The sequence below is a fragment of the Petaurus breviceps genome, unplaced genomic scaffold (assembly GCF_028583685.1).
Source record: "Petaurus breviceps papuanus isolate PSGF00001 unplaced genomic scaffold, PetGlider_PUasm1.0 190, whole genome shotgun sequence".
NCBI classification, from domain to species: domain Eukaryota; kingdom Metazoa; phylum Chordata; class Mammalia; order Diprotodontia; family Petauridae; genus Petaurus; species Petaurus breviceps.
In genome coordinates this window covers 2,533,526-2,542,643 of record NW_027185810.1, presented here as the reverse complement: position 1 = coordinate 2,542,643, position 9,118 = coordinate 2,533,526, and positions in this window count along the sequence as shown.

Here is a 9,118-nt window from a genome sequence, read left to right as displayed (position 1 = left end):
CCCTTCCTTCCTTTACCCCTCCCCCCATGCTACTGAATCAGAGGGGAAAATCAATGTCTGGGATAACAGGTTAAGCAAGGATGTATAAGAATGTGGAAGAAATGAGAAACTAGGAGAAGAAAACTGTTGGCCTACGGCATCTTCCGTCACTAATTAGTTCCTTAAGAACATAGAGTTAGGCAAGATGACATTGTTGAGGATAGTTAGTTAAGTGACAATGTGACAAATGTGCTACTGAGTGAATGACTTTACAGCAGTTTTGCAGCTTTAAGCTAGGGATTGGTTATGATAAGGGACTTGCTAGAAAATCACTCTGGTGTGCTTGATTTGGGGTGGGGGAGAGAAATTAACATCTCTATAGCCCCTACTATGTGCCAGGATTCACATTAAACACTTTACAAGTATTCTCATCTGGTCCTCATAGGTGCTATTATTATCCACATTTTACAGTTATGGAAACTGAGGCAAACATGAAATGTCTGAGGCTGGATTTGGACTCATCTTGACTTCAAGTGTTCCTGATGCTAAATCTGGTGCTCTATCCCCCGTACCACATAGCTTCCTGATTTGGAAGTGGGGGGGTCTGAGTTTGAATCCCTGCTTCGCCATTTACTACTCACATGACATTGGCCAAGTCACTTGACTAGAAAACTAAGTTTCAGTTTCTCCTTCTGTAAAACGAGGGGGTTGGACTAGATAGTTTCTAAAGTCCCTTCCAGTTCTAAACCTATTCATAGGATCCTATGAACCTTAGTAGTGAACTGGGAAGCTACAGATTCAACACACATTGAGTACCTACTATATGTAAGGCACTTAAGAAACTTATCATCTAATGGGGGTGGTGGTCTAAGACATGTGCATTAGTAACTATAGGTAGCTCATGACATGGACAAAGAAAACTCTCAAAGTGCTCATAGAAATTTAAGGAGCACATTAGCTTCTGACTAGTGACCATTATTGGATAGAATGCCATGCCTGGAATCAGTCTCAGATGCTTAGTAACTTGACTTATTTGACCCTGGGCAAGCCATTTAAACATCATCTGCCTCTCTGCCTCAGTTTCCTCAACTTTGAGATTGGGATTATAATAGCACCTACCTTTTTTTTTTTTTGCTTTTTGAAGGGCAATTGGGGTTAAGTGACTTGCCCAAGGTCACATGGCTGGTTTTTGTGTTAAGTGTCTGAGGCTGTAATAAGAATGTAAATTTTAAAGATCTTCCCTGCCCCTAGGCTAATGTGCACCTGAAGCCTGGGGTGGGGGAGGCTTGTTTTTCAGTAGATACTCCTTGATTGGCCAGTGAGTCAATGAGGTTGTTACATTCTCTGAGCCAGGAGAAGGCTATATAAGCCCTGATGTGTAGCTTTGTTTTGGGACTCACTTTGAGAAGTGTTCTGTGATTTGATCTGAATTCTGGGAAGCCGTTGTTGAGAGTCCCCCGGCTTTGAAAAACCCAGAATGTGGAAACCCAGATGTTGACTGGGTATGGATGTAATGGTTGGACAGTTTGGAAATCTGTCTACTTGATGTTTCTGTCTTGATAATTATGCCTGTATACTTTGAGGTTCAGGGTGCTGACCTTTTCTCCTGAACAAGGTAAATGATATATGTCTGACTGATTAAAGTAAGCTTGTTAACCCATTTTGAGTTGCTTTCCTTTAACAAAGCAGATCCAAGAACCTGTATGGGCAGCAAACCCTGAGGATGCTCTTGGGGTGCTTGCTGCTACAGAGGCTGGATTTGAACTCGGGTCCTCCTGACTCCAGGGCCGGTGCTCTATTCACTGTACCACCTAGCTGCCCCCTGCACCTATCTTTTTTAAAAAAAACTTATTTTCAATTCATGGAACAAAACAAGTGTTTCCATATCACAGTACAATAAAAGAGATGATTGCACACAAATCTGTAAATCCACCATGTACAATTTGCTATTTCCTCTAAATATGCAACAAAGTTATGTAAAATTTCATTTGCCCCTTTTCTTCTCCCCCCACTAGACACAAATGTGTGTGTGTATGTGTATATATATATACACACACATATATAATTATTTTATACACACATCTGTTTATCAGTTCTTTCTCTGGATGCAGATAGTCTTTTATTTGTGTATCATAATAGTCAAAAAGTTACTTGAAGTCATTCTTAAAACAGTATTGCTCTTACTGTATACAGTGTTCTCTCGGTTCTGCTCACTTTATTCTTCCTCGTTTCATGCAAATCTTCCATGCCTTTCTAAGATCACTGAACCTACCTTTCAGGGTTATTGTAAGGATAAATTAGGTCATATCAGTAAAGCACTTAGCACAGTCCCTGGCACATAGTAGGGGCTTCATGAATGTTTATTCCCTTCCCCCTATTTCCTGCTGGAGGTGGAGGAAATAGGGCACAGGTACAGGAGTGGTCAGAGAAGACATCCTGGAATCAGTCGATCATGAACTGAACTTCATCAGGGAGATGTGGGGAGAGGGTTCTACTCCAGCAGGAAGGCAGGAGCAAAGGTAGGGAGCTAGGAGAAAGCTAGCAGAGAGAGAGCATAGCAAAATGGGCAGAACACCAGACTAGGAATCAGGTTCGAATCTTGCCTCAGATAGTTATAATCTGTATGACCCTGAGCAAGTCATTTGACTTCTTTGAGGAGGTTGGCCAGGATAGTTTCTGAGCTCTTTTCCAGCTCTGAGTCTATAATCCCATGGATAGGGCAGAGGAATGCCTTGTGGCAATAAGGGCCAGCTGTGACCGTATTGATGGTGACTAATATGAATGGTCCCCAAGGAGGACATAAGGAGTCCAAATGGGTATTGTCTTGGGACAGGGCAAAGCCTGACAGGTTTTCCTTGGAGACTATAAAATTTCTACAGAAACTAGGTTAGCTGTCTGTGTCTATGGATTAATCCTGCAGATCATTGAAAAAAGAAATCCCCCTCTCTTTTCCTCCCATGTCTCTCCTGAGAACCATTGTACTAAAGTCCCAGATTGGCTACTTCTAACATTTTTTGACAATATTCAAAAGGACCTTGTTTTGTTTGCTTGTTCCAGTTTCTCTATATTTTGGGTTGATATCCCTCTGCTACAAACCTCCAGCAGCTGTCCTTCTATTGATTTTTTTTCTTCTCAGTTTCTCATTCTTCTGGTTAAGTATGTGCACTCTGATTCGTGATTGTTGGCAGACCGTGGTAACCTAAAATCAGCCTGTATTTTCCACAAGTTGCTAATTATGCCACTTTGGAGCACAATAAAGAAGGAATAAGGAATTAACGCCCTGAGTCAGGACACTTGGCAAGGCCCAACAACCTTTGAAAGCTGGTCGTGAGCTCTCTCCGGTAGACTCACGCAGAGCTTTATGAAATGTTCCTCCCACGTACCATTGAGTTTGAAGGCTCCCTGTGTCCTGAGTAGGGAGCTCCTTTGGTGCTAGGAAATTGGGCAGTGCTGATAATCGATGCCTGGGGTGAGTGACATTGATGCTGTGGGAATGTGTGGAAGAACATTTTTGGCTCGGCCTTCATGGGGTTTGGTGGTTGGGTAGGAACTGTGAGTTGCCACAGTCGGGTTTCCAGACGTAACTCGAACATCTGTGAAACATATCAGGACAGTTAAATGAGTCCAAGCAGGAAACAACTTCCAATATAGTTGGGACTATTTAAAAAAGAAAATTCTCTAGTAGGTCTGAGCTTCCCCCTTGCACTTTTTACATGGTGCGTTTCAGTTTTTAAGTAAAATCATTTCCCTAGGTGAATTAGTAGTAGTGATGGTATTTGACAGCTGGGAGATTTCCTTTTTGGAATTGCATGTGCGGTGTTGTTTTGGTTCCTTGAAGGCCTCTGTGGTCTGGGGCCTATTGTGGGAGTTGGATTTGATTTTCTCCAGCTTGCATTTGGCCTGATAGTGCAGGTCAATCTGTATACAGCTGGTGACCAAGAAAAGATAGTTCACATTTGCCTAGAGCTTCTTACTAAGAGGTAAGAATTTGAGGAGCTCCAGATGTCAGTAGGTTGGTGAGTTGGTTCAATTGACACAATTCCAGATTTAAAACAAAACAAAACAAAACAAAGGACTCTGATACCTAATTCTAGCTCAGGCATTTCCATTTCCATTTCCATAGGTTTGGGTAAGTCACCTCTCCTCATTGACTCATACTGCAGAGTCTCCGAATTGGAAGGGACTTAAAGGTCATGTAATTCAGCCCCCATCCAACATCTCCAAAATACCTAAAATGAGGCCATCTAGCTTGAACACATGCTTGGGCATCCCTCATAAGGCAGCTCCTTACATAAATGGTTTTAATTATTATAATTTAAATTTATTATAATTTAATTATTATAATTTAAACATTTGAGCTGAAACGCACCTCTGTGTTTTCCACTTACCTAGTCCCAGTTTGACCCTCTGGAGTCACACAGATTAAATCTAAACCATGTTCTACTAGCTAACTTTTCAGATATTTGAAGATGGCCATCATATCCCATCTGCATTATTTTTATTCAGGCAAAATAGCCCTAATTCCTTCAAACCATTGCCACATTGCAGAATTTCAGCCTCACTTCTCTGGGTCTGAGTTTTCCTGTTCCTAAAATGAGGCCTGGAATTCCTGGTCTATTTCTTAGTATTGCTGCAAGAGTCAACCAAAGGCATGTGAAATCTTTATACATAATGGCACCATGGGATAAAAATCGTTCAGTAACTAGTATTATAAATATAAACTGATATTAGTGGTCTATTTGGCAGCTAGGTGGATAGAGTTCTGGACCTGAGGTCAGGAAGACTCATCTTTCTGAGTTCAAATTTGGCCTCAAACACTTAACTCTGTGACCCTAGGCAAGTCACTTCACCTTGTTTACCTCAGTTTACTCATCTATGAAACAATATGGAGAAGGAAGTGGCAAAGCACTCCAGTATCTTTGTCAAGAAAATCCCAAATGGTGTCATGAAGTTACTTATGACTGAATGAATTCAAGTGCTTTATTAATAACAGTAACTCGTTCACATAGTACTTTGAGCTTTGTTAAGCGATTCTATAGCCTTGTGATGCCTATTTAGGATCATAAGTTTGTAGATTTAGAACTGGAAATGACCTTAGGGGCCATCTTGTCCAACTCACTCTGAGGTTCTGAACTAAGTCCAGAACTGAGTCTGGAACTGAGGTCTGGAGAGAGTTAATTGATTTTCACGATGTCACACTGGTAGTAAGTAGTTGAGTCAGAATTTGAATCTAGAGCCTCTGACTCCAGAGTCAGAAGCAATGAGAAATCTTGCCTCATGATCCCAAATGCAATATGTTACACTTTGGTAATTTCCTCAACTGGTTCTATTCTTTCCTGTTGTCATCACCTTAGGAGAGTTGCAAGTTGGATTTCCTATCTTTTTGTGAGGGTGCTTTCTTTCTGGGTTAGTAAGAGTCCAAACTTCTGCAAACAGTTTATGCTGACAGCTCCAAGAATTCCTCGGAAACTTGGCCTTAGTGGCTGTGTTTATATCTGGCCAGCAAACATTTGTATCAGAGAATAGGTTCCTAGAACAATGATTTTTCTCCTTGCATGACCTTTGCATTTGAGACTAGACCAGGCCTCTAAGCATTCAAACAAATGCAGCCTAGTAAATTGGGGGGGGGGAGGGAATGCCAGATTTAGCAAGACATAGATCCAAATTTAGGGCAGCTAGGTGGTGCAGTGGATAGAGTTCTGGGCCTGGAGTCAGAATCATCCTCCTCAAGTTTCTTATACCAATGAAATAACAGGTCAAATTACAGTATCTGTCTATCTATCTATCTATCTATCTATCTATCTATCTATCTATCTATCTATCATCTATCTATCATCTATCTATCCATCCATCCATCCATCCATCCATCCATCCATCCATCCATCCATCCATCCATCCATCCATCCATTTCTCTATCTGTCCAACTGTCCATCTGTCCATCAGTCTGTCTGTCTGTCTATATTTAGTCATGTTACATATCTAACTACATATATTCATATAATATTTATATGGAAGGTAGCATGGGGCAATGAATAGACAGATGGTTCAGAGTCAGAAAGACCTAGGTTCAAGTCTTAAAACTGGAATATTCTGAAGAGCAAATGAGATGAGTTAGTGCCTAAAAAAACCATATCCTGTAAAAGCAAACCTAAATGTCAAAGAATGGGCAGCTCTGTGATCCGCAATGAACACAGTGCTGAGTGGGAGTCAGGAAGACTTACTTTCATGAGTTCAAACTTGGCCTCAGACTTACTAGCTGTGTGACCCTGGGCAAGTCACTTAACCCTGTTTGCCTCAGTTTCTTCATCTGTCAAATGATCTGGAGAAGGAAATGGGAAACCGTTCTAGTATCTTTGCTGAGAAAACCCCAAATGGCGTCACAAAAAGTTGGACATGACTGAAATGATTAAACAATGGGTTCAAATGTTGGTCTTGCTCTGATCAAACAGTGAGTTACTGATCTTCTCTGGGCCTCAGTTTGCTCATCTGTGACATGAGGATGAACTAGATAATCGTTGACCTCAGATCTAGCTCTAAATCCCATGAATCCCGTTAGTTTTTCAGGGCTGGCCATCATCATATGTTTTTCCTTTTTCAGTGGTGAGAACTTCCACAAGTGTGATTTTGCCAGGTCAAGTTCATTGCCACAGGCTCAATAAAACTAAGGGATCAACTGTATAGAAAATTAACTCCCAAATGATGCAGAAGAAAGAAGAAAGACCCTGAGATATAGTTTGAAATCTCAACATAAAAAGTAAGTTAAGAGTGAAAATGATGAAGAATTGATGACACACATGGACTTAAAAAAAACAAAAAAATTCTTCCTCACATTGCTTAAAAAAATAACTACTGCCGTCTGGTGTCCAACTGAGTGTGTGAACAAAAAACAAAGCCAGATGCAGTCGATTACCTCCAATGCTTCCTTACTGCAAGGCAGCCATGGTCGCCTCCTCTCCTGCACTCATTTAATCAAGATGAGTTTCTTCAGTTTAATGCATTCTGCATCTTGGTGATCTACCACCTAGGGTGGGAGCAAGAAATTGTAAACATGGCATAATATGATGGGCAATTTTCTGTGGCAACCGTATAAAGCCCTATCTCTGTCTATGACAGCAGACCCTGCTTATTTCCCAGCTTTTGACATTTGGTTCTTGCTGTGACCAGTACTCATTCCAGTGCTCTGAAGTTTGCAAATACTTTGCCCACCTGGCATTCTGTAAAATGGCATCAGATGTGAAGGTTGCTCTATCATTGGCAAAGGCAGCAGAACCCTTGGCAGAAGGCATCCTTGGTGTCTGTCCTTCAACTTGTGCTTTGACACACAGAAGACCCGCAATTAGAATGTTTCTCTAAGAAAGAAAATATCACCCACTCAGTTATCATTAATAGAAATGGTAGTGTTTTAATCTATTTATAGGCTAGTTCCTGAAGGCAATCTACCCTGTTTAATTCTGGATTCAACTTATTGTCCATTTGTGCTGTGTTCTAGATATAAATAAATATATGTATACATACATGTCATAATTTGATCAAGAAACATTCTGCATCCACTTGATTTTTCCTATGTGGATGATTAGGCTAGACTCTTAAATGACTGTAGATTCTTTTCATATAATGTTGAGATTCCTTCTAAGTCTCACGTTATATGATTCTGTGATTTCATTCAGTAGGCTTTGCGATATTCTAGGGCTTGAGATGACCAAATCTCTCCCAAGGTGGGCGGCAGGGTCTTCATCATACCAATATTCTTCTGGTTTTGTTGAATGGCTGACAGTGATGGAATGCTACAGTCTCCCAAGAACTAAAATGAGTATCACACAGAGGATAATGAAAGGTACATGAATGTGAGCAGGTTGTGATATGTGACAAATAAGGCATTTGGACGAAGAACTAGAACAAAAGATGTCACTAGGGAGATGTATGAGTTAAAGATGGCTGATCACATTGAGAGAATGAGGTGCAATGGAGAACAGAGCTTTTCTGGTATTTTGGGCAGATATCAAGAGGAAATGAAGCTCTTAGCACATTGGTCAATCACTTTGTAGCACACTTATGGTAGGATATGAACAGAATTCATATAGAATGGGCAGGCATGGACAGATTGCGATCTGTACTGGGCAAAGGAAAATCCAACCTTATGAGATGATTGGGGTATTTTGGAAGATTTGATTGTTGAGAGGCATCTTCCTTCCATTAAACTGATAGTGTCACCCATGTAGTATCCTCTCAGTACTGCCCAATATTACCATTATGTATTGGGTAAGGTTGAGGGATGTAACTTTGGTTTTATGTATTGAGAAACAGAGGTACAGACAGGTAAGCATCTTCCCTGGGGATAGAGAGTGAGTCTGAGGCTGAGCCAAGACTCGAGTCTTTTTGAGGGGATGTCCAGGGCTCTCACCGGAACCCAACAGAGGTCTAATTTAGCTTCTTAAGTCCTGGCAACTAGGATGCCATGTGTTTGTATAGACTTGCACCATTTAAAAGGTTCTTGGAGTTTAGATCTTGCATGTAATTTGCTACATTAGCTCTGGGCAAGAATATTTGCTTTTGGGTCCTCTGTGGTTTGAGTTCCTTCTCAGTATTAACCTGGCATGTTAGACAGAGCTATACTGTAAAAAGCAGCAGGAGACGGAGAGTTCAGAGCAGGGTGAAGGCAACGAAGCTTATTACTAATAGCTGTTTTGCAGACGGCGGGAGCTCTTACGTGATTTTCCCAGTGTGGCTTTTTTGGACATTTTGCAGCTGGGATTAGGAAGCCATGGCTGGACCAAATGAAGCCTTTGGAGTGGGGGAGGGGTTGTTTCTATTGAAGGGACTGGACTGAATTATTGCTCTGGTAAACACCTTTTAATTAAGTGAGAACATCTAAGGGATGACTTTGGGCCAAGGTAGAAGAAGAGGCATGGAAAGAGCCCTGGGTTGGGAATCAAGAAGATTTGGGTTCAGATCCTGACTGGCCCACTTACTACCTGCCTATTCCTGAACTGTCAAATGAGATGACTGTACTTGATATATGAATGATCCAGGGATAACAATGATTACAACACTTTTTGTTCTTACTCTCATCTTCCTTCCTTCCTTCCTTCCTTCCTTCCTTCCTTCCTTCCTTCCTTCCTTCCTTCCTTCCTTCCTTCTT